The sequence below is a fragment of the Ixodes scapularis genome, unplaced genomic scaffold (assembly GCF_016920785.2).
Source record: "Ixodes scapularis isolate PalLabHiFi unplaced genomic scaffold, ASM1692078v2 PGA_scaffold1__304_contigs__length_218370807, whole genome shotgun sequence".
In the NCBI taxonomy this organism is placed as follows: domain Eukaryota; kingdom Metazoa; phylum Arthropoda; class Arachnida; order Ixodida; family Ixodidae; genus Ixodes; species Ixodes scapularis.
The window spans coordinates 71041197-71067210 of NW_024609846.1; the positions used below are offsets into that span (position 1 = coordinate 71041197).

The following is a 26014-nucleotide window of genomic DNA, read 5'->3' on the forward strand; positions in this document are numbered from 1 at the left end:
GCAAGGCCCCCATTCGCGTCAACAACAAGGAGACAATCTTGACAAGGATTGACAAAGCCTCGCGCTATCTCAGAGGCCTAAAGGATACCACGGGCAGACCCCTGATCCAAGGTCCAAGAAAGACCGCCATTGTTGGATTTCTGTTGGCCCTCCAGTCCATCAAGGGTCTGGCTGAAGACCTCGTTTGGAGCAGCAGTCCTTTGCTCAAGTGCCTGCTGACACGCAAGCTAAGTCAAGACCACCTCGAATTGTTCTTTGCAACAATCAGGAACAGAACGGGCAACAACAACAATCCTACGGCCCTCGAATTTCGCTCGGCGTACAGGAAGTGCCTCATCGCGAATGTGCTGCCCTCGAGCCGTGGCAACTGTCAGGTCGACGGCACGGAGACGCTCCTTTTGAGTTCGTCGGACAAGCGCCAGCAAGACCCGACAGCTGACACAAGCCAGGACGACGCCGACGCCACCTGGGTTATAGGATACAAGCCTCTCTCGGAGTTTGCCGAGAGCATTCTACAATACATTGCGGGCAATGTGGCCGTTCACTTTGCAAAAGACGCAAAATGCCCGGACTGTGCAAGGATTGCACTTTTCACCACTGACAAATGTGACCTGGTGCGTGTCAAGGACAAGGGCGGTCTCCACAGTCCATCCCCAGACATTCTGCATCTCTGCACCACTGCCGAGAAGGTGCTTCGCAGAAACTTCGACACAGTGGCCAAGGGAGGGCGGAACTGGCTTCTCAGGCTGCAAACCGAGACATTGAGTATTGTCTCCTTGTCACCATCCTTCAAGAGGTTCGACCACCTGTTTGTTGCACAAACAATTGACAATCAATCTCACTTCTCTGTCATGCTCAAGAAGATGCTGGCACACTACTTTCAGCTGAGGATTCACCACATGTGCCGGCAGCAAAGTGCCGAGGAAAGGGGAGTGCCCGTCCGGCAATACTTCAACAAGCTCGTGCTCTTTCGTGGACAATAACTAAACCTGTGCTACATTTGCCATCTGAGCCTGGCTTCTGTTTGCAAAACACCATTTATGAAGACTTGGCGCCACATATCAAAAGACTTGGCTTCTCACGACAAGAATCGTCCTGTTTCTTTCCAACTACCGACTTTTTCCATTTTGTTTATTTATTTTAAGTATCCTAAGAGCCCTGGGGTTAGGGTATTGCATAATGGAGTGATTTAATAAAATATTGAGCTTAATATGTCACGAAAGGAGTCAATGTCTTGGAGGGAAACAGTGGCTTCAGACAGGCCATTAAAGTCGACAGGCCTGTTGAGAGGAACAGTGATCAATGCGAGGGAATATCCGATGCGGTGGCAAGATGAATAAATCATGCAGGAATTAAAACCTATGATGGAGACAAAGTTTTCTAATATGCCTATATGAACACAGGGGAGTTTGAAAAAAAAACTGCATTTAAGTTGCATTTAAGTTTAGTGATGCTACCAAACCTAAAATGTAGAATAAAGCGAGTACTAGCCCGATTCTGAACCAAATCCGGATTGGGCAGGGGCGGATTTAGAGGGGGGGTCCGGATATCCTGACCCCCCCCCCCCCCCTCTTGATTTCTGCATGCGTAAAATTTAGGGCGTGAAACGAGGGAGAAGGGGAGGGGGTTCCTAAAGATATGGTACGCTGACCAACACCTGACCCCCCCCCCCCCCTCCTCAGGAAATTCCTGCATCCACCCCTGAAATTGGATGAGAGACATTTAACATGTGGCTCCCACGCCGAGGACGCATATTCTAGTTTTGGTCGCACTATTTCAACATAAGCAAGGCAGTTGACAGATGAAAAAACCAGACGGAGGTTACAGCATAAGAAATCAAGGATGCGCTTTGAATCAGAAAACGGCATTCCAGAGAAGGTAGCGAGAGAAATGTACAAGACATTCACAGTGCAAGAGAGATTCCATGTCAAGGTTATATATATAGTATGGTGTCCGTAGCGTGTTTCCAACCGGTGTGTTTAGCGTCCTATGCTGCCCATACATCAAAAGTGGTCCCAAAGTGGCAACAAATGACGTCACAGAAGCCAAAGTGTCATGCTGTTGCATGTCGTGATTCTGGCGGTTGGTCGTAGAAATGCTAACGAAAAGGCTGCGAGTAGAACAACCGAACACGAGTGTCGCTGTCGTCAGGGCGTCCCAACTTCTAGCTGCCAAAACTTCCGTGGACTGCAACACTGAAGAGCGGCCTGCAGCAAAACAGGCGTCCGTCACGTTCACCCGCGCTGCTGTGACACTGCCAGGATTGCGGCCGGCAACAGCATGACGCTTGTATGACATCACCGAGAGGAAATTGAGAGACCACTTTTTCAGAATCGGTAAGCACACCAGTCGGAGACGCATCGCAGGCAGCATGCTAATGGAGTAAGCAGTGAACAAATGTCGGCAGATATGTTGATGTGTAACTAACCATTACTTAGGTCTACATAACTTTCAAAGTTACATTACGTTTTGTGTGGTTGATATGACTCTGTAAATGACACAGACATAAGAAGAAAAGAAAAACACTAAAAGACAAGGATAGGGCAAGTTTTAAAAAAAAAAAAATCACAAAAGGGAGCAATGGTTCAACTAGATGTCTTTCTGGTTCGCCAGAAGCTACAGGAGTGCCTCTGGAGTGACATATGTGTAAGGATGCTTTCGATCCATGCCAGTGTAGAGAAAGTGCGGAGACTTTTGTTAGTAGTCGCTTCTGAAAGACGTCACTGAAAGCTAAAGGCACTATATTGGACAGGGACAGCAGTCCCTGCAGACTATTTTCTCTCACGATCCAAATGACCGCTCGAACAAAAGCAAGAGTCAAAGAAGATGCTGACAGAGCCCCGAGAGAAAGTCATAAAAAGAGAAGCAAGCATGCCTCGTGAAGCGCAGAAGTGCTTTGCTGCAATGGCACCAGACCTAGGTGAGTATGATGCCTTCAGCGTACTCAGGAGGCTGAAGATGGGTCACCCTTGAGAAGGTTGATGGTCAGCCTGCGTCGCTTCGGTGTCCAGCCGTCCGTGCAATGTCACGACCTGCCTCCACCGTGTCGACCGTAGCAAACAGGCAAAAAGACAGCACGTGGCCGTCCCCGGAACAGCTGTGCTTGGTGAAAGACACTGTAACAACAGAGTTACAATCCAGCATTATGCTGTCTCGGCTGCTCTGTAAAAAATCTGTGAGCCCCTTGTTATTTTCCTGCACTTGACACCAGCAGTGGTTGAAGGACTGCACTTGTGTCTGCGGATGCCCAGTCCTTCTGTAACAAGACGGCGCAACAGCTGTAGCGCTTGCTGGTATCCCGGAAAAAGCTGTATCCGAAAAAAAGAGACATAAAGTGGTTTCAGGTGTAACCGTTCACAAGCTTCGACGCGAGCGAGTAAGCACTGTCTTGAGAACTTTGACCAACGACATTGGTTTCCATCACTATTCTCAGCCGTGTTGACACCTACAGACGACTACCGGCGCCTTGCAAGCAGAGAATTAACGCTGTGTCTAAAGGTAGTTTGGACGTACCCGGAAGGCATTCCTTACATACGTTGGACATACTCGGCCGATTTTTTCAAAGGTACGTCGGACGTATGCGCGGTAGAGATCTTATATATGAAGACGGCGCCTGGTGTGCGCCGAGGGCTCAGGACTCCGAGGACCATGCTTACAAATCACAGCGCGAACTTACGGTAGCAGTGCCGATCCCCACGGGCACGGCAACCTATAGCAACCTAATATGGGTCGGACGTAAAAGAAAATCGGCCGGGAACGTCTGACGTGATCAACCGTATCCTCGAGCCTTAGTCACGCGAAAGCACCAAAACCTCTCACGCATTCATTCTCGGCTTCCAATCGCAGACACTCCATATGCCCTGCGTACCTATCCTTAAGAGCAATGAACATTCCGCAGGTTGAGTGCAGAGAGAATGCAAAACTTTCATGCGAGATATCCACGCGATGTTGGACATGTACTACGACCGATTCGGATCGGTGCCCATACCTGGTTAGATCTTGTGCCATACGTTCATACCCGGCTCTATTTGTTCATCGTCTGCCTAGCCAAACATAGCACGCATGGAGATTTTCCAATCTCCCAGAGCACGATCATCGCGGTTCAATGCGACTCGCACCGCCGTTGCCGCCGTCGCCGCACCAGCCGCCCCCGACCAGCTCGCACACGCACACACTCGCGCTCGGCTCGGCCAGCTCGGCTACAGTGGCTCCCATTCAGGCGGCCGTGTCGCCGTGTTCCAAAATTTACTCTATCTCACTCTTGAGAAAAGGTCTTGTACCCGTTGCGTTCAAAAACCTACCCGCGTCAACCTGTCTTGTCACGTGACTTGATTCGCCGGAATAACTCAGGTCTATTTGAGTAAGATTGGAACACATCCCCAGAGAGCCCATCTGCTGACCGTGATCTGACCAATCTGATGTGACCCACCTCTGGGCGCAGCCATCTTTAAGTCACGTGATCACTAATGTGGCAAACAGGCAAGATGGCGGCAATCGGGGGGGTGCCATTTTCGGCTGCTGGTTTACCGCTCTAAGTTTACTCAAGCTCGTTGGTTCGGACATGTTTCTTTTTTTTTTCTTCGGTGGGGGGGGGGGGGGCAGTATTTCTCAAGAAATGTAACGAAATACATTTCATCCTGATTGTATCGCGATACAAAGAAACATTCCAAATGTATTTCGATACAGGAATACAGATACTGGTGAAAAAAATGTATCGCGATACAGAAATACAGATACGAAATGTATTTCTGAAATACTATCGCGATACATTTGTATCGCAATACTGCCCAACCCTGATATATATATATATAACGGGCATGGGTGGCGGCAGGCCGAAGGCGTGGGTATAAAACTGAGAAGAAAAAACCCTTAGTGAAAACAGCAACAACGGACGATTTAATCTTCGCCGTTTCGGCCGGAGTCGGGCCTTCGTCGTATATGTATATATATATATTTATTTATTTATTTATCAATACTGCCAGCCCAATATAGGGCCAAGGCAGGAGTGGGGTGATACAGTGTCACACATGCACATTATAAACACAACAGTTCTAAACAAAAAGCAATCTTAGCACCGAAAATTAATATCTACGACATATTCGAAAGAAGAGAAACAATACAGTAACCAAATGTAATACTAGTAATAACAATAACAGTATAGCAGTAAATGTAACAGCAGTAATAAAAAATAAAGACAGTAAAATAATTTCATAAGAGCAATAAAAGCAATCTTAGCACTGAAAAATATTATCTACGGCTTTTTCGAAAGAACAGAGTGAATCAATATCGACAACATCCCCGGGAAGGCTGTTCCACAAATCAATTGTATGCACAAAAAAAGATTGTTTATAGCTATTTATTCGAGGTTTAATAGGGGCTACGGTCTTTGAGTGATGCAAGCGTTCCGAGTAAAAACTTTTTGGTTTTAAGTAAACGGAGCCATCAATTTTTATACAGTTCTTGAAAATCTGAAAGAACAGCTTCAACCGTTGGCTCTCTCTTCTGTTTGACAGAGGGCTTATATTGGCTCTCCTTTTAAGTTCGGTCACAGACGTAGTTCGTCTGAAATCTGAAAAAACTATACGCACAGCTAGCGACTGAATATCTTCGAGTTCTCTGACCAGAGAGCTCTGCCATGGGCTCCACACTGCAGACGCGTATTCTAACACAGGTCTAATAATTGTCTTATACGCAAGAATTTTAACGGAAGGGGGAGTTTTACCCAGCGTTCTCTTCAGGTACCACAATTTGTTAGTTGCCCGCTTTTTAACATACTCCACATGCCTTTTCCACCCGAGGTCAGAAGACAAAATCACTCCTAAATATTTGTAACTGTCCACTTCAGTCAATACTACGCCAGCAACCTCATAGCTAAAGTTTAAGACAGTTCTTTTTGTTGTTATGTGCATGTACTGAGTTTTGCTAATATTAATCTTCATGTTATTTTCACGACACCAAGACGCAATGTTAGCCAGTGCTTTACTCACTTTTATCTGGTCTTGTATTTCAATAACGGGACTGTAAATGACGCAGTCGTCGGCAAACATTCTTAGCTTAATTGGGACATCTTCATTGGATGGGAACAAACTGTTAACGTAAGTTAAAAAAAGTAGGGGCCCTAAGACAGAACCTTGGGGCACCCCAGAATGAACATCTAACAGCCCTGAGTAAGTACCATTTATATCCACAAATTGTTGACGGTTTGAAAGATATGCATTGATCCACTTAGTCAAAGAAAAGGGAACTCCGAGATCTATTAATGTCTTAATCAGTCTGCGGTGAGGTACCCGGTCGAATGCCTTCGACAGGTCGATGAAAACTGCATCAACCTGCGTACGGTTGTTAACGTAAGTGGCTAATTCATGGTAAAATTCAATCAACTGGGTTACCGTTGACAGGCCACTGCGGAAACCATGTTGGTTGGGGTTTAGAACATTATGCATTTCTAAGAAAGAAACGAGTTGTTTGGTTATGATATGTTCTAGTAATTTACAGGCCGTGCAAGTCATGGAGATAGGACGATAATTATCAATTGAGTCACTTCTGCCAGATTTCTTTACAGGGACAACCCTAGCGACTAGCCAGTCATTCGGTAATGCAGCATCCTTGATTGATATAGAAAATATTCGTACAAGGTATTTGGCCACCCATTCTACATATCTTTTAAAGAAGGCATTCGGCAAAGCATCTGGTCCCGGGGATTTTTTTTCATCGAGTGAAAGTAGTAGTGCAACAACACCCTCCTCAGATATAAAACTGCTCATGTCATCTGCGGGAGGAATAATGATGTTCTGACGTGACTCTCTTGTAAATACAGACTGGAAAAACTGATTGAACTTAACTGCTATTATTGCCTTGTCACTCACCAGGCTGCCGTCAATAGATATCTGTTTAATACCACTTTTTGTAGGAGATAGGTGACGCCAGAACTTTTCGGGGTTAGATAGCAAACATTCAGGTAACGTCCTTGTATGGTATGTTTCTTTAGCCAATTTTATTAAGCTTTTTAGTTGCCTCGCCTGCTGATTTACATAATCAGATCGACGCTTCCGAAGCCTTTTCAGCTTCCGTTTGACGTGCAGAATTTCCCGTGTTATCCACGGGTTTCGGCGTTTTATCTTTTTTGTCTTTTTTGGAATAAAATAAGCAAGACAATGGCCCACTATACACTTAAAGCTCAGCCACATATCATTTACCTCAGTCCGCTGATTGAAGTTATCGAGGCACTGCTCAAGATAGTCAATAACGGATTCATCATTTGCCCTACCAAAATCATAGTACATCTTCTTTTCATAGTGTTTAGACTTAGTAACAGAAATATCACATTTTAAAAATACTAACTTATGGTCAGATATTCCGTCATGAACAGAAACCTCACAACCATCGAAATGATTACTAACAAACAAAAGATCGAGTAGCGAACATGTAGTGTCAGTAACACTCGTAGGTTCCGTAACAACTTGACGTAGACCGCGACTGAAAGCCAATTGTAGAAGCGAGTCGGACATCCTCGTGCCCTGGACAGCCACACCATCATCCGACCAAATGACGTCCGGAGCGTTAAAATCTCCCCCAATTATCAACTTACTTCGACTATTAGTGTTTGCGATCAAGTAATCCAGGATTTTATCTAAGTCCTCAGAGGATGATCCTGGCTTTTTATATACCGTTCCAACAGTTATCCAAGTTCCGAAGAAATCCAACTTGCACCACACACTTTCACTGTCACCAACATGCTCCATGGATTGAAACGCCAAGTTGTCTTTTATCGCTATAGCTACTCCTCCACCTCTGCCGCACCTATCCCTGCGAAGTAACCTATAGTTTGGCGGTACGACTTCGTTATCAAGAATATTATCATTAAGCCAGGTTTCGGTTATCAGAAAAACATGCGGGTCGTAGCAATAAATTAAAGCTTCTAGTTGGTCAGTTTTGTTAACTAAGCTTCGTGCATTTAGGGATACCAGTCTGAGTTCTTTTTTTTCTTCCTCTCTGTGTCATGCGCAGGGAGTAAGGCGCTGGCTGGAAGTTTGTACTTGTTTCACCTTGTCATTTTTCTGGTCATCCCATATGTACACTTCACCATTTATCTTCAGCTTATCATATGACAAATACACCTTTTCCCTCCTTTCCCTGTTGGCTCGTGAGCTGTTCCAAAGAAGTCTCCTGACTGAGCGAACACGGTATGAAAAATCTTCACCAATGTATATATTTGTGCCTTTTAATTTTTTAGCATTTTGAAGTATCAGCTCTTTTTCCCGGTAGTCCATAAGTCTAAGTATGACGGGGCGTCGTGAGCCTTCTTTGTGCTTTCCGAGACGGTGGATCCGCTCTATACTTGTTATCGATACCTCCAAATGTTTTTCGAATATTTCCTTGACTACCGTAGTATTTAACGAGGACGAACTTTCCTGCGGACTCTCCGTCAGACCATGTATCACCAAGTTGTTCCTTCGTTCTCTATTTTCCAGTTCATCTATCTTGTTCTCCAGGGCTTGAATATGCGTTTGAAGTTCCTCAGCCCGGGCCGTCATACGGTCTTCACTCGACGTCACCCTCGTGGTCAAGTTTTCCAACTTTTCCTCTAAACCATTAGTGCGCTGTAGCAGTATTTGGATATTAGCATTAATTTCCATTAGAATCTCATGATCAGTTTTTGGGCCTGGGTTTGACTCAACGTCACCGCAAACCAAGAGGCTAATCACACATACACATCTCTTCACCAGAAACAAACAATAGAAACAAACAATACCGTGGGCTCGGCGAGACAATTACAAAATAACTGCCTCTAAACGATGTCGTATTTTCCCAACTGACCTGGTAGAAAAGGATCGGCGGTTTAGCCATGCTGTCCAGTCGGCGTGTGCCGAGCCCACTGGCGTTGGTCCGGTCAGGCTTGGTCTTTATGGGCAGCGATTGCAGCGCCGTTGCCGCTGAAGCTGTTCCAAGAGGCACCTCCCCCAAGTTCGGCACGTGTCGACAATCCAGATGCGATGATGCGCCGTAGATAAAGCTGTCTTCGCTCCTTCCGGAGCTCTTGATTGTACCGTCAGGATGACTGCCAAGAGTGCGGGATTCTGTGCAGGACAGCAGCAGGAACATGACCTGGTAGAAAAGGATCGGCGGTTTAGCCATGCTGTCCAGTCGGCGTGTGCCGAGCCCACTGGCGTTGGTCCGGTCAGGCTTGGTCTTTATGGGCAGCGATTGCAGCGCCGTTGCCGCTGAAGCTGTTCCAAGAGGCACCTCCCCCAAGTTCGGCACGTGTCGACAATCCAGATGCGATGATGCGCCGTAGATAAAGCTGTCTTCGCTCCTTCCGGAGCTCTTGATTGTACCGTCAGGATGACTGCCAAGAGTGCGGGATTCTGTGCAGGACAGCAGCAGGAACATGATCTGGTAGAAAAGGATCGGCGGTTTAGCCATGCTGTCCAGTCGGCGTGTGCCGAGCCCACTTTTGATATATCTATATATATATATAGATATATCAAAATCTAAAATTATAACAATATACCGCCTTGTGTTCGGAACTCAGGAATGCTGATTTTCGCCAATAACTTAAAACTGTGCGGCAAGATAGCCAATCAGAATGACTGCTTATTGCTACCAAATAACATCAGCTCCATTGAGAAATATGGTTTGATTATTCGGCTGAAACTGAACTCCAAATTAGACGCTAGAATTTTCTCTTACTACGAAGAAGGAGAGCCTAATTTTCAACTAATATCTTTTTTATGAACAAATAAGGCAAGTACTTACGTGCGTGATGTTGGCGTTCTCGTAGATTCTGGATTAGACATTTGTGCACATGCTTCGCGCATTGTTAACCAGGGTCTGCGAGACCTGGGCGTAATTTTGCGGCTTACGAGAAACTTTTGTAGACCCGAATTCCTTTTTAGCCTCTATTTTGCGCTCGTTAGATAAGGCGTTGAATTCTCCTTGGTGGTATGGAACTCTGTAGAGGTGTCGCACAGTAATTTTATTGAAAATGTTCAACGTAATTTTATGCGAATTTCGTACAATAAGCGCGATGGCAGCCGTCCCTTTTACAGCTACAAGAATCTAGCGGTGGACCTCAATTCGTTGTCGCTGTGCGATCGAAGGATGGAAAGATATCTGCATTTCCTGCACCAGGTTGTACGCGGCTGCGTTGGCTGCGCAGAGTTGCTGACGGCGCTGAGCTTTCTTGTATCATCGGGGCGATCGTCCAGGTTCCGTGACACCTTTTATTCTCATGTGCGAGAAATTTATTCCATCACACGTCAATAACAGACGCAAAAAAACTTTAATGATTAAAGTGTACATTTTTTTAAAACTTTATTATTTTCTTTTTCACCAGCACAGAGCACTGCTGCCAGGGTCATGTGGCTGTTGGCAGGCACACAGACAAAATATATCTCCCTATCTATCCAGATAATCTCCCAATGCCCATTTCTTTTTCCATTCGTCTCTTTGGTGAGTATTGTGTCGTGTTACAAAAAATGACCACATCTCCACGTGGTGAATGATGTTGATTGGGGCGAAGCTCCGGTGGTGCTGATGATACTGATTTTATTGTTGATACGTAGAGCTGATGGTGCTGATTTTTTTTAATTGCACATAGGTAGTTCTAAGTTTCGGGTCGCGTTTCGACTTAATTATTACTGGGTCATTCCACGCCAAAGGAGACGGCAATTTTCGTCATATTTTGGATATGCTTGAAAAAAATAATATGAATAAAGACACATTTGAAAGTAAAGATGACTAAATTTGAGGGCTGAACTATGTTTATTTTTGCTGACGTCATGCTCCAAAGTGACGGGAATTTGAGAAAACCTCCTGTATTTAAAAGAATTGCTGAAAAAAAGCTATTCTTACCACATAATTTTACGTTTGCATGCAATCACGCATATATATATTCTATCTTATCTTGAAAGGAAAACACCTTACGCCGCCATTTTGGGTCCAGACAGGCACTCCAAACCGAAGTAAATTTTTAAGATTTCTTGTTTTCTTTTAATCAACTTGAAATTAACATTTGACTAAGAAACTTTTTCTACTTATTTTCATAAACTTTATACTCGACTAGGTTTCATTACAACAGTAAAAAATTATTCGGACAGTTTTTAATTGAATGGTGAATATGACACTTTCTCCAAAAACTTTCTTCAAAAACTTTCTTCAAAAACCTTCAATAGAGGGTAAACAAAAGCCATGTCTGCAACGGTGCTCGCATTTTCTGAAATAGCCAAATGTTTAACCAACCCCATCTGTTCAACATTTCAAAAAATTGGAAAAGTACTTTTTGTTATTTTGGAGAAATTATTTTTTGAAATATGAGACAGAACGGCATCACCTCCAGGCGTCCACCTCGTCGTTAATCGATGTGAACACGGACGCCGGACGGACAGGGCTAGACCCTAAGGAGCTTCGCCCCTAAAAACATAACAGGTCCCGAAGACGTTTTCACCACTCCAGAATGACATTAATAAAAGAACCGACTTGTGCGTTACATGGCTGAGGACCCTTAACATCAACAAATATAAATGCAGGTGTTTCTTTCTCCATCTTATGGCCAATCGAAGTTTAGATTTCAGTTATTGCCCTTGCATATGCTTATCAGTATAACTATCACGGGAGGGGTTCACATTTCTTCTGCTCTGTCCATAAACACATATTAATACTATCGTTGTTTCACCAAACCGCAGTTCACAATATTTGATCCGCAACTGTAATGTCGCCTCATGTCGCCTTAAGCGTCTTATCTGCATCACCCTCGTACACACAAAAATTAGTATATGGGCCTTCGGTTTTTAGTATTAACAACTCATATCAGCAAACCGAATTCAATCCATTAAGAACCGAGCCGTTCGTTTCTTGATTACGTCTAACTATTCGAGTTTGTCCAGTGTGTATGCCATGAAAGCTCAACTTAACATTCATAACCTTCCGACCCGTCGTAACATATCCGTTCACTGTCTTCTGCACAAAATTCATAACCAGCCACCCTTATATCATTCTCATTTTACCCGCAATCTCACGTTTTTCCAAGGTTTGATAATTCCTGCAAAAATAGCCCGACATAAATGCAGCTCAGCGACCTACTCTGTTTGTCATTTCCCACGACATTGTTGTTTGGACAACCTCCAGGATGATAGTGTCGCAATCAGCAACGTCACCTTGTTGCGAATCGTTATTATAAATAACCTCACAGCACCCACTCCCCCGGCAATGCTTCTAGCCCTGAAGGTATTGGAAATAAATATGTAAAGACACAAGATATCAGTTGTCTACTCGTATAGGGTAAATTAACCTTAGGAACATAAATAAGGTGTGATCCAGTTGCATCACCATGCTACATTCACTCGGCGACTTCATAGTGTAGAGAGAGTGCCCAAACAACAGGTGCTTAGGTTTGTGAGTTGATGAACTGGTGTCGGGTTGCTCGAGATATAACAAATCTTTTTTGATACAATTTTCATATGCATGTAAAAGTTCTCAGTGCTTTTTGTAGAAGGAGAGCCGGAAACACTTTAACGATATAACGTAAAATGCTTCGCCAAATAAGGAACATTTTTGGGAGTTGATTGGATGAGAGTAACTTTATTTTAATTCCTTCCATTCTTTGCATAAGCACTCTTGTGTTGACTGCAGACGAAGGGACCTTGATTAGGTGTTTTCAGGTGTTTAGCATCTGCAAAAAAGACAAAGAATACATTGGTGACATTTGGGTGCTTATTCGAGGAAACAAACCACAAACTCGAATTCGATATAAAAAAAAAAAGTAAAATATAATTTTATTTCAATTTTATTTTCCCCATCCCTTATGTTTTAAAGGGAAGCTACGAGGCTTCTTGGAAAAAATGAGTTCGAAGTGAATTCTAGTGTATTTTTACCCCGTGAACCCGAATACCCAAACCATTTGCTGCGTAAGTATTGTTAAACGCGAGAAAAACGCGAAAGGCAGTCGCTGTCCGTGACGTCATCGACGGCTCTTTTGGCTGCCCAAGGCTAGGGAGGCGGGGCTTCAGTCCTATTTTGAAATTGCTCGTATGGCTCTCCGTCGCCTCGCATTGAAATACAATTTTGATATCTGTTAATCTAAAAGCCAAATGAACGCAATTCAAGCGTTTTTTCTCAAATGTAGAAGTGCCCCATCTTCCCTTTAAATAAAGAATATTGTTATACTTTCAGTAAAAATAAATCAATATCTGGTACAGAACTTTGTGCTCTGGGGTATAAAACAAATGCACATAAACAAATATTTAATTGGGCACTCACATTTCTAGTAGAAGCGACCATAGCCGAGATGGCCGAGTCCATAGCCGAGATGGCCGAGTCCATAGCCGTGACCAAGACCATAGCCGGAAAGGCCATAACCATAGCCAAGGCGGTGGCCATAACCGAGACCATAGCCGTAGCCAAGTCCATGGCCGTAGCCGAGGGTAGAAACAACTGGAGCGCGGTGGAGCGTGGTGGAGTAGGAGGAGGTCAAGGGGGCAGCCACGGAGTAGCCGCCGTAGCCGAGGTAGCCAGCGAAGGCGCAGGTGGCAAGGGCCAGGACGAGAATGCAACGGAACTGTACAAAATATAGGACGGCACAACAAGGGTCATTAATTTTTTTAATATTTTAATGAGAGTCAAAATTACCAAAATTTGGAGAAGGTTATAGTTCAGGTCCCGCACTCACAAAAAATATCTAAAAGATGATTCATGTTATGAGTGAACATATTACATGTTTCTTTGTGCATTGAAGCCATCCCTTTTCTACATCACTTTGATTTCATTAAACAATCCCAAAACGAGGAGATATGTTTTAGAGTAGAATTAATGCAACTCGTTCGATTAGCAGCATTTCGACATAGCCGCCATCAGGATAATGTATTGTCCTATTATATGCAAATATCTAGTGTATAAATGATGATCATGGATGATGAAGTTAGCTAGAATGGCTGTGTAGAGGAATAAATGGCTTGGTACCATATCCTAAAGGCTTAGATTAGAAAAATCTGATAGTATAATTAACGTCAGCGTGAGCATGAAAAAGAAAGATGCAAACGTTTTTTTATATTCTTAAATTTCTTAACTTTTTGCGTATAAATGTTATTCATAAAATTATAAAGGATCGTCAACCATTATATTATACTGACACTTATCAGTTTTTCTCAGCCTTCATAAAAATTGTTTTATATGTTTAGAGGGCTTGGTCGAGAAGTTGCAAAAATCTCACCATGTTTGGAAGTGTTAGTCTTGCTGGGTAAGCTTGAACTTATGCGCTCTGCTCACCTGCGATGCTTTATATACAACTCCCTTCGTGCCCACGTTGCCGAACGTCCATTGAGCGAACCCCAATTAAGCGTTTCCGTCCAATCACGTTTCACTCTTCCACGAAATAAAATAATAATATTGCAGCTTATAAGTTAATACCTTAAAGAAATAACATAAAAAGGTAAGGAATTTTTCACTTAGATTCTGCTTCAGGTAATCCAGACGTGTTTTCATTCTTAAATGCCGCATATTTTTTCCGTCCTTCACCAGCCGAGAGCGAGAGCAACAGTTGTCCACTCCGTTGCCGTACGGAACATTCTTCGTCAGTGATTCTTTACCATGGATGTTTCGCGGAGGCCTTGTGGATCGGCGGAGATGGTGGAGGTCCGAATTCGGGGTGAGGGGAGAAGAAAGGTATAGGTTAAATATATTTATAATTTAATAAATGAATATTACTGGGGACTAGTGTGAAGTAGACCTCTGTTACTGACAAGCACACTAGAAAACTCGTCCAAAAACTGAAAAATCTCCTCTCGACCCGAAAGAAGACAACTTTTATTACCGGCCTTAACTCATGAGGCAGGGCTTTGCGAACCCCCATTTGAGAACCACGGTTCTACGTCAAGACATGCACCACACCCGGGAGGGTTTTACAGCCCTCTTCGCGGATTTCTTTGCTTAATGAGCCGGACTGAGTGGAAGATTTGGCGTACATTTCTCGAAACACGGGCTGGTTACGAAAAATCTAGGAAAGTGAACAGTCTTTGCATAATGCCCCTTGAAGTTTCTTGTATAGCAACACACCTTAAATTCAAAAATTGCAAACAAAGCATGAATAAATTTGACCTAATTAGGATTTAAAACAATATGGCCTTCCCTCTAATTGGTGTTCGCTTGAGAGCAACACGTGCGTGTTATAACGTTTTTAGAGTAGCTTCCGTATCTGATTTATTTTTAAATGTCTATATTTTATATTTTTATATTTCTGGTTGCCACGTTGTTTCCTGTTTGTGTAAGAGTGTATTCTTTTCGAGTGGGTGTATTGCATTGTTTTTTGTGTATTAAGCAAATATATACGATATGTATCGTTTCAATATTTTTGCCGAAATCCTTGTACTCCCCCCTCATAGAATGCCCGAAAGGGCGCTTTGAGTTGAATTAAATCAATAAATAAATAAATATATCTTAACTGTAGACACCATATATTCAGTCCTAAAATATTAAGCCTGCCATACTTCATTCCACTTTGAGTCTTACAAGCTGACGCAAAAATTCGATGGACGAAATCATGCATCGCCAAAAGAGCGCCGTCACGGCGCGCGTTGTTTCTGGGCGTTTTCTAAAACCGAATAAAGCAGTCGCATACACAGAGAAGCATCTGTTCACGCCGCAATCACTCCGCGAGACCAGTTCAGCCGGGGACGGTGAATGCAGAAATAGGACGAACGCCATAATGTTGCACATTTGATGGTGGTGTTCTATAAGCTGAATAGGATCGTAGCGTTGACTGCGGCCAATGGTGGAAGTAAAAAAAAAATAGGCGCAGGTTTCAAACAACGACACGGGAAACGTTGCAACCTCGAAGGAAACGCATTCGGAACTGGAACTCCAGCGATTAAATTGAACAGTAACCGACTGGCAACTGCCCTGGGAACAGTTCAAAGAAGCGATTCCTTACAACTACGAGCCGTTTAACGCTGAGGATTTTCTATGCTTACGATTGGCGCTCACCGGTCAAAGGCCGCAGATGCGGAGCCCGTATTCAAGTGACAATAGAAATCTAGAAAGATGTCATCAAACGTCTCAGGGCACGCTTAGGTTTATCAGACTTTTCAATTCAGGAACATCTCACCCAAATCTAGACTCGCCAGCGGTTCAACACTCGCGCATGGCGACGGTGCGCAAACTCAACGTGGACCACGCAACGCTAAGGCGTTTGCTTTTACACTCAATTCTAGCGAACGCAAGTACTCTGCTTCTGCGTCAGCGTTGCGTGGTCCACGCTTTGTCTGCACGCCGTCGCCAAGTGTGGTGTGGAACACGCAACAACATACGTAAACGGAGAGCGCTTGGGTCTTCTCCTATACGCACTACAACCTACTCGCTTATAAGAAGCGATTATCTGCGATTTTTATATTGTGTCTGACGCTATACATCAAGTGACGTTATTACCGAAGGCAGCGTGTTTAACGATCCTGGAGGTTCCTAAGGTCGCCAAATCTGTAACGTCATGGCGCTCGTGATATTTGTGCGTTCGCCGTCCCTGCTAAACCAATCACGAAGAGTGAATGCAGCGCGAACCTGCGCTTTTTTCCGTGTATGATTCGTTTAGCCGGTTTTAGAAAACGCCCAAAACAACGAGTGCCCTGACGACGCCTTATTAACACTGCTTCATAGTCCCCACCGGATTGCAGCCTCTACTGCGGTCAGACTTAATGTGAAAAAAATAAAGCTGAGCATACATCAATTCGGGGTCTGAATATAAGGTCTTTAGAATTAAACGTTCGAAATTAAAAAAAATAAAAAATAAAGCTACGCAAGCCATTTTAAATTCGCTTTAACACACAAGTTTAGCTCTCAAGCGGACAGCAAACGAAGTGGAGGTCATAATGTGAATGTCCTACACACTAAAAATTTCAACACCCATGTTCGTGTTAAAAGGGTGTTTTTCCGAGATCACACCCTTCCTACACCATTTTTACGTGATTTTTGAATATCCAAGGATGTACGGAAAGGCCTACACCCTTCGTACATCCTTTTTACACCCTACGGCTACCGAAATCGTGTTAAGAGGGTGTTGCGGTGGTACACCCATGATTTCCGAGTCGTCGAACTCGGAAACCGCCGAATTGCAGACATACGCGCCGACAGCAGAAGTCAAGAAGCAGCCTGCTCAATTTAGACGATTTCGTGAAGTTCAAGTAAGCACAATGGGCAGCTGACATCCAAGCCAAGCCAACGCTCAAGTTGTTTTCAAGCCAGAGGAATGCCGGCGTTGTGTACAAGCTCCTTGGTTGTTTACGTGCAAGCGACCACGAAAATAGCATCGGTTACTCACGCACTTCTGCTGAGAATGGTGAGACCACATCGGTTCTGTTATGATACATTCCGTCTCATCCTGAGATGTACTAAAGCGAAGGCTAGACGTGCGAGACGGTTCGGGCTCACAGCTTTACTGTGAGCCTGTACCGTAAAGGTCGGTTCCGACACTTGCGTTTGAGTGTGTTTGTCTGCGTTGCGTTTAGAACCAAAAACGAGTCACCGGCACATCCGTGCTTCGTATGAAGCGTGGATTCCAATTCAAAGAATCATCTTGGCACGCGATATAAGCAGCAGGGATGTCCTGGTTTCTCGCAGCCGCAACGCGGCTGCGAGAAACCAGTATTCATTTTAAATATTCATTTTCAACTCGCTCGCTTTTACCAGTACTAGTAGATACTCAAGCTGCACGAGGGTTCGTGCAGTGCGACCATCTAGCGATGATATGAGCTTGTGCTCGAGCCTTGGCTTTAATGCATCTTAGTGGGGAAGGCAATCATCGGGGATATATGACACACGATGATGCCAAGTCTGTTCACGGCGGACTCTCGTGCTATTCTGATTGGAGGAGAAGGGGCGTGTAAAAAATTGGCAATTGGAACATGGTTAGCGACAGCGCAAATATATGTTGGAAAAAGTTCAGAATATTGAAGTGCAGCAGCCTGAAACTTTGGAGTTAAGCAATTAGAGAATCATTTGAAGACATCTTTAGAGGTTCAGCCTTCTCTCCCCCCACACCAATATCGAAGGCTGCTAGGATATTGGTTCAGGCTAAGCCCTCTGTCTTTCAGTCAGCGAGCTCGAGCCGTTCCACCTGACCTTGTTATTCCATAACAGATATGTTAGAAAATGGAATGCAGATTTTTTTTACACGGCCAAAACATAAAGTGTTATCAAATAATACCTGCTATATTCATATTCTACATTTACAGAATGGGGCTACCCCGCCTGTGGAGGGTGAAGATGCGAGCAGCCTCGAAGCCCACCAACAGTGGCTGTGTGCAGAGAGCGAAAGCTGGTGCCTGACGAAGGCCAGATTGACCTTCGAATGGATGCGACTGCCTGCAAATGGCTACATGCGTTGATATTGATGGGCATATAGACTGCACAGAATGCTTATCCCTACCTGATGGATGCTAGGGGGGTATGCATTCCATATTTTTTTACTGATCTCTACGACAATTGCTAAATTGCGCTTCCCCGCTCCTTGATTGCGGCTGCCGGACGACCATCTTGGGACACGAAAAATTAACCTTTTGGAGCGTTGCAGAGGCTGGCCGGCAGCGTGCTGAAGACATGTTTTTTGCTCGTTTGTCGTCATTGGGAGCGTTAAAGTGGCCCTGCAATAACTTTTTGTCTGGTTTTTAATTTGGACCGAACCTGAGCGCACTGAACGTAGTAATTTAAAGAAACTTTTCTCAAATTTCGCTTTATTTTAAAAGTTATAGGCAAATTAGACTTACAAAAACAAGCAAAAAATAACATCCTTCATGACGTCGTAGGTCCTGGCTTGAGTGGCCGTGAAGTAGTGAGCTCATCGAGCGCTCACGGCTGCCGCACTCAGTGTCGACGGCTCGAGAGGGTGCCACTAAAGCACGTGTTGACTAGGCTGTATGAAGCGGGCGGCCAGGGCAGCTCGCATTGCATTTGCCGCGCGATTAAAGACTAATTCGGCATAACACTTCATTGGCCACAAACGACGGCAAACACGGGGTAAAGATCAGTTCAGAACGGGAGCCACTTCGCGCTGCCATACCGCCAAAGGGTCAAATCGCCAGCCAAGCCCGCGCCGAAAGCCTTGGAAACTCGGAACCGGTCGGATCCTCGAGCCGGTATACAACCGCAGCGCCACCGCGTACATCCGGGACCTTTCTAAGCCCATTGTTCGTCGGAGCCTCATCCCGCTACGCCTTTCTAGTACAGTAAAACCTCGTTATAACAAAACGGGATATAACAAACTAATGGATATAACAAAGCAATCATAATTCCCCTTGTTGCTAATAGTGGGAAGAAATGGACATTGGCTATAACAAACTAATGGCTATAACGAAATAATTACGACCGCTCCTTCAACTTTGTTATAACGGGGTTTTACTGTATGCGCCGTTTTTTTCACCGCTTGGTGGCAGTTTTGTCGACGGGTCTTTTCTTGTTTCCGTACTTTATAAACTGCATTTGTTTCTTTTCTGATCTAAAATACTGAACAAAAACTACTTTCATACATAATTGAAACGGTTCGCGACACTTATATATTGTATCGACTAAAAAAAAAGCTTTTAGCGGCTCTGACCAGTAGTAAGCCCAGGACCAAAGACGTCACATATTCCGCGCTTTCGGCAACGCGGGTCGCCCTCGTAGGTGGAGGAGGTTTCCGCGTCGTCCGGTTAAAATATGACTCACTGATATTTAGTTATTCTCTCCGTGCCCGCTGGCTTGCCCGAACCCAAAGAGACGTGGAAACCGCAAAAGAGGTAGACGCTTAAGTATGATTGCAGCTCCCCTTTAAGTCCACACTCCTTTACTCCTACTCTGACACTCCGAGTTTCATACTCCAGGCACAGCAACTAAACGGCGCATGGCGTACAGGAGCGCGACACACCGAATCTATTGTCGAGCCGCACAAGCTCGTTCCCACCGCACAGTCATGACGAACCTGGCATCCCGTGGGTACGGGTGGGAGAAGCCAAAATTATTTCGGTGGTAAATTAATTAAAGCCAGTGTAGAGCGGCAGGGTACAAAGTAAAAGAGACGGCGACGTTATGAAGTTTCTACGAACGTTTAAGTATTTCTGAGAGGTTTGGAGACTCGCTTCGAGCACGTGCGGGGAAAGGCACCTTGGCTGATCTATTTATTGACCGTGCAAGCTGTTTATATTTGAATTAAAGACGACATTCTTGAACCCGTTTGTCGACGCACGAAACCCTCACACTTGACAGATATTTCGTGGTTCCGTATTGCAGCGAGACGGAATGCGATGGAAGCTGTTGATGTGCTATGCCGATACCGGAACACTGTCGTTCAATAGATAGCACGTCAATTCGTTTCAGGCGAGACATGAACATGATGTTTCGGCTTTCCATTCGAAGTATCTTGATTCTCTGGGCAAAGCATCCTAGAAAGGGCAGCGCTCAGACTGTCTTCTCATCTCAACAACTTTTCTGTCACTGTGCTGTCGGTAACCTTCCGTTCAATAGATGAATTCGTTTTCAGGCGAGATGTACGAACAAACCTTTCCCGCATTGCTAACTGATGCTTCGGCTTTCCAATCTAAGTATCTTTATTTGCTGCAGCTGGACTAAGCAGTTTAAAAAGGGCAGCCGTCCCACTGTCTTCTCGGCAACTTTTCTGTCGCCGAGCTATCAGCACGCTCGTTCGATAGATCACTTTGTTCTCCGGCAAGGCACATGAACAAACCTTTTCCGGAATGCTAATTGCTGTCTTGGCTTTCAAATCAAACTGTTTTTACCTGCTGGATTAACCACTAATGGACTGAAAAGGAGCAGCTGTCCGGCTACGCCTTTTGTTTCAACGATCTCAACAATAGCACAGCCATTTTGTTTCTGGACGTGACATCACGGAGCGCAAAGAGGTCACTTGTGCTCCAAGAAATGCTCGGAGCACGAAGAGCACGCTCGAGTGTCAGTCTCCGGCGGCGCTCCCCTCTGTTTAGTGAAAGGAGCGCCAAACGCTCGCAATGTGTAAAAAATGAAAATTTCCTTTGAAGATGCATTAAATTTTTTTGCAACAGCGCGGCACCGCAAGAAAAAGGCACAACTTGTCGAACGTCGAGTCTCGCCGGTCTTGCAGCGTGATCAAAGCTTCCTTGGCCTGCCAAACTGCTGCGTCTCTGTGCCTTTTCACGCTTGGATACTTATCAAGAATTGATGCCATGGCAGAGCTTTGAAGGTATGTCGCACGTAGGCGTCTTCTCTATCACCCAGCTGTTCCAGCGAGTTGCTATCAATAGGAAACGAAATCGGTGGTTGCTATTATGTATTAACCATGGCTATGAACCAAATCTACTCAAATGGATCACATGACAGCACAAATAGAGCAATGCTGTGGAAGAAGGTAGGTTTTCGAAGGCAAAAGTATGAAGCGGCGATATCTGAAGTTTGTCAAACGTGGCCCGTCCATATGGTTGTGTGCAATCTGTCGCCGTCGCCATAGCCTCCTACCCCTCTTGTGTCGCCACTGGATCATGCCCGTTTCTGGACTGCAAGTGCCGCAAGTTACAAATACAGTCGTAAGAGTAAAGTAAAATGCTGCTCCAGAGGCACATGCATCTTCATGCACTTTGCACTCACGAAACAAATCCACACGGCGTTAATTCTTGATCGGTATTCAAGCGTGCGAAGACAAAGATGCAGCAGTTTGGCATGCCAAGGAAGCTTTGATCATGCCGCCAGAACGGTAAGACTTGCGTTAGATGAGTTGCCCCTCTTTCTTGCGGTGCTGAGCTTTCGTAAAAATTTCCACGTGTTCTCAAACGCAATTCTCACCGTTCGGGGTTTTAACAAACTTCTTCGGTAAATGACAACGAACGAGCAGAAAACATGTCTTCAGCTTACTGCCGCCCAGCCTCCGCAACGCTCCAAAAGGTTGACTGATAATCTTTGTCCCAAGGTGGCCATCCGGTGGCCGCACCTGAGCTGCAACGACCAAGCGGAGACACGCGATCCAGCAAATTGTCGTGGAGATCAATGGTATTGTTTGCACGGCGTACTATTAGTCTTCAGAGGAAACACAAGTGTCGCTGCGGTCGCCACGTCTTGATTGGGCGAGGTGTACCGTGACGTCTGGTGACGGACTCCGCTTCGCGTTCTGGCATCTGGCTGGCTTCCCTGCGCCCGTTTCCTCACGATCGGAGGTTTGTGATCATGCTGACCTACTGCTCAGCGCTGCAATGCAATTTCCAAAAAGAAGCTGCTATCATATTCTACCACCCGAAAACTTCGAGATTAAAGAGAGCATGGACAGTCAGACTAAGGATGGGAAAGGCACCGTCAACATCGGCCGTTGTGAGCTGTAAGCACGTTGAGAAGCGGGGCTTCGTTTACCCAGTGTACAAGGCGCTGGGTGAGACTTATGCCGACAGAATTTTCATAGCTTTTCCAACCGTTTTTGTCACGTTTACCTTTATAATTGGGTTATAAGTATGGAAAGCTATCGGTGGAGGCAACTCCATCGATGAACCCCCCCGCCCCCTCCACACGATATAAGGCGGTTGTGCAAGGGGTTGTGGAAGCGGCGGTGTAAGTGTTTCAGACACTGAAATTCTGTTCTTTGCAGATTCATGAGTTAAGCGCAAGACACATGCGCGAAAAATCCATCCGATCCGACGTCCGATCCGACAGTACTACTGCCTGATCCGAAAAATTTGGTCGCTTCAGGCGTCAGATCGGCGATCCGACATGCGTCAAACGCGACAGATAGTTTCGCACGGCGGACGGATTGTCGGATGCGTCCAGCCAATGACAGCACAGCTAGCGCGAACGTCATGATGACGTACTTGGTCTGTCGGGACGAATAAGAAAACGGGACGGGCGACGGGAAGCCGGACGCGTGGATCCCGCTGATCCATTCGAGAAAGATGGCCCCGCAAAGACTGCACGCGCTAACAAGAACGAGCTCCTAGCTTCGCTCGTGCGAGCTAAACCATCAATCTGGGACCAGAGATCTATGAACGCGGACCTCCGCTGGAGTGCTTGGAAGTTGGATCTCCTGGGCGGAGCCGAACGGATCGTTGTGTCGCTTGCAAGGTCGGAAGCGTGTGCGTGTGTCTCAATTCGGAGCGGCGTTTGGACTGTCGGATCGGACAATTCTGCCGTCCATTTGTCTCGAGCTTTAGGAGAACATCAGACCCCGCTTTGCGGGCATACAAATGGCATTTAAGTCAAAGGCCTTTGGGCGGTCTCACTTGTATTTTTCTCCCCAGGGCCCAGAATATATTTAACATGTTGCTCGAGCAGAGTGCAGCTTTTTCGCTGAGACGTTTTTGTTTAGAAACAAAGTTGAAAAAACCTCTTAATTTATCCAAATCATCAGCAGCGTTGATTGTGCAAAATGTAAATATATTGCAATGCTCCTGCAAGTGTGGTGGCATTTCTTCCTTTTCACATACCAGCTGTGATTCATGCACTGTCTGCCCTGGAAACCATGCTTGGAATGTTGGTTGAAGTTTTGCCTGCAGCTACAGACCATACCTCAATAAGGCCGCATATAATAATTCACATTTCCTACGTAAAATGCGCACAAAAAAAACAAAAAAAACGAAAGTAATATGCCGACAGCTAACGCCGTCTCGGCCTTTGTAGGGCGAGTGAGGGGGTAAATTGTGTCCTCAGCATGACGTCGCCCCGGCTCGCTGTAAAAGGTCGCCACCCAAACTTCTCGGTGCTAATACTCTCACCATACAATGCACCTGTTATTTGTTTGGCCCCTGCTCATGAAATCATTCTCAGTTTGCCATTCCATCTCACCGAGAGCCCGATTTTGGTCATTGAGGTCCCAACCGGCTTGTACTGAAGAAGTATTAGCGAGTTCGTTTCATGGCACTCGTGCCCACGCGTGTCCACTCGCTGCTTGGAGCGGGTTCGTTTCAGCCGGCACTCCACGAGTGGTTGCACTCTCCGAGTTCGTTTCATTGCTGACACCCCTCGCGTGCATGCCCTCGCTGCACTGAGAAAATCGAGATTGCGCCAAAATGCAATCCCGTCGTGCCTCGCTCCGGCTAGGCCGGCAAGGTGCTGGAGCAGATGACGAAAGTTTGTCTGCTACGATGTGTCGCGGATCTGAAAGGAAAAAAAGTAGATTTTCTAATAGAAATTGCGTCCCGCGGGCAAAGGAATCAAACGCGAGCTTGAACTGTGAGCGTCTCCTATTTCATGAAGGAAGCAGTTGACAAACCGTGCTTTATTTGGAGGTTTTAAGTCGCTCTGTTGCCGTAAAAACGCTGAAATATACCAGTGTGTAAAGAAATGCTCAGAACAAATGCATCAGCGGCCCCCGAGATGTTTATCACCAACGTGTGCGGGTGAATAATTGAACATTTGTCGACAAAACTGCCCCAGCAGAAACTTTGACTGCCCAATAAGCATCAGAGAAAGCTAAATTTAGTGATTTTACCCGAGGCTTGGGCAACATCATCATGTTTAACATTTACCTACTTCAGCTAACTTGCCCCGTCATATTTTGTTCGAGAAAGCTCTCGTTCTTGACGCCCTCACCAAAGCTAATATCCGATCCACCTGTAATGACGATCGAAATCGAAAAGTTTTGCTGGGTATTCCAGCATACTAGTTTTAAGGCGTACCCTTTCAGTGGTCCACGCATAATGCCATACTCAAATGGATCAAGCTTCTGCTCGGACAACATCATCCATTTTCTTCAGTGTAAACGGTTATGAGAATCGAAAGATCGCAACCAGCTGCTTTGTAGACAGCTGGTTGCGGAAATTGACGCCGTATGTAACTATCCCTGTGACAGCCGAGTTGCTTGAAGTCATCGCAACTATAAACTACAGGCTGCAGCGACCAACGTTTGTAGATAAACGTTGGTAGCGACTGTACTCTCGCATTCCCACCCAACACTCCGAACAGCAAGGCGCCAGTTTCGGTTTTAGGTCGGTATTCTTTCTACAACATAGATGGCGGCAGCATCAGTCTTCCGCACTTGGTGCATTTGGCGAATTCGTTTGAGTCCAGTTCTCCGTGCAACACTCTGCGAGTGCGATGCATTCTGGGAGAGAACTCGAACGGTGCCAGTGCGTGTGAAACGAACTCGCTATAAAATACCGCTACCAGACGCATCGTCTGTTAACATGAGGGAATAATAATGAGTTTGTTTGCTACTAGGTAGGTATCATTCTCTGACAGAAACAAAACGACGAACAGACTTGCAAGTCATCTGCGAACAGAGCCAAAAAGGGACAATCGTCTGCTATGAATTGTGTGCTGCGCAGAGTGAGATCAAAAACTAATTGAAATATGGAACATCGGCTATTTTACGGATGCGATTGTCCTGTGCTTCGTTTGGCTATGCTGATTTGTTTTCTGGCTGTGTGTAACTTGACACACACTGGTGCTAAAACAAGAGCTTGGGACAAGCACCCACCTTACCACGATATCAATCTCACTATCCGAAAGAGTATTGGATTTAATTACTGAGTGCCTTTTCCATTGACAAGAAGGCCCCAACATTTTCTAAGAACTCCAGTAGGGTTTTGTTGTTGCATCTTTATACTCGCAACTCCTTCACTTTGCCAATTTCGTTTTTCTGGCCTGGCTCAGCTGGCAAGCTGAGCGGCGAGTCTGAAACTGTACCAATATTGTTTCCGGTCAGACTGTCCATTATTATTTATTGTTCTTCCCTGCTATTGTGATATGTCTGCACTGTAGTCATGACAGGGGCTTGAATGGTGGCTCCTACTTTCTACACATGGGTCCTAGGAAACATTTTGTAAGTGATGAGGTGCCCACAATCATGGGCGTCAACAAAGTGGCGGAAAAGGGGGGGGGGGATTATTCTGAAGGGGTGTAGCTTTTAAACCTATAACTTTGAAAGAAAACGAGGTTTGCCCCCCTCCCCCTCCTTTTCCTGCAAAACATACTGCAGATGCCCATGCCCGCAATCTAGGCCAACGGTTCTGGAAAGAAGGTTTGTGGAACCTCTCCGTAAAGGCATTTTAGGAGTCCGCAAAACTCTGCCGGCAATAATTTTTTTTTAAAT

At 45.3% G+C, this 26014-nt stretch overlaps 1 long non-coding RNA gene across 1 annotated transcript; it reads right to left on the reverse strand.

The window, feature by feature from the left end:
• Positions 1 to 405: 405 nt before the first annotated feature.
• On the reverse strand, positions 406 to 4198 carry LOC121836078. The gene is made up of 4 exons (XR_006077774.1): positions 3989 to 4198; positions 2917 to 3308; positions 596 to 746; positions 406 to 466 (listed from the first exon to the last, which is right to left on the reverse strand). It is a non-coding gene; the product is annotated as an uncharacterized LOC121836078 (long non-coding RNA).
• Between the last annotated feature and the right edge of the window lie 21816 nt (positions 4199 to 26014).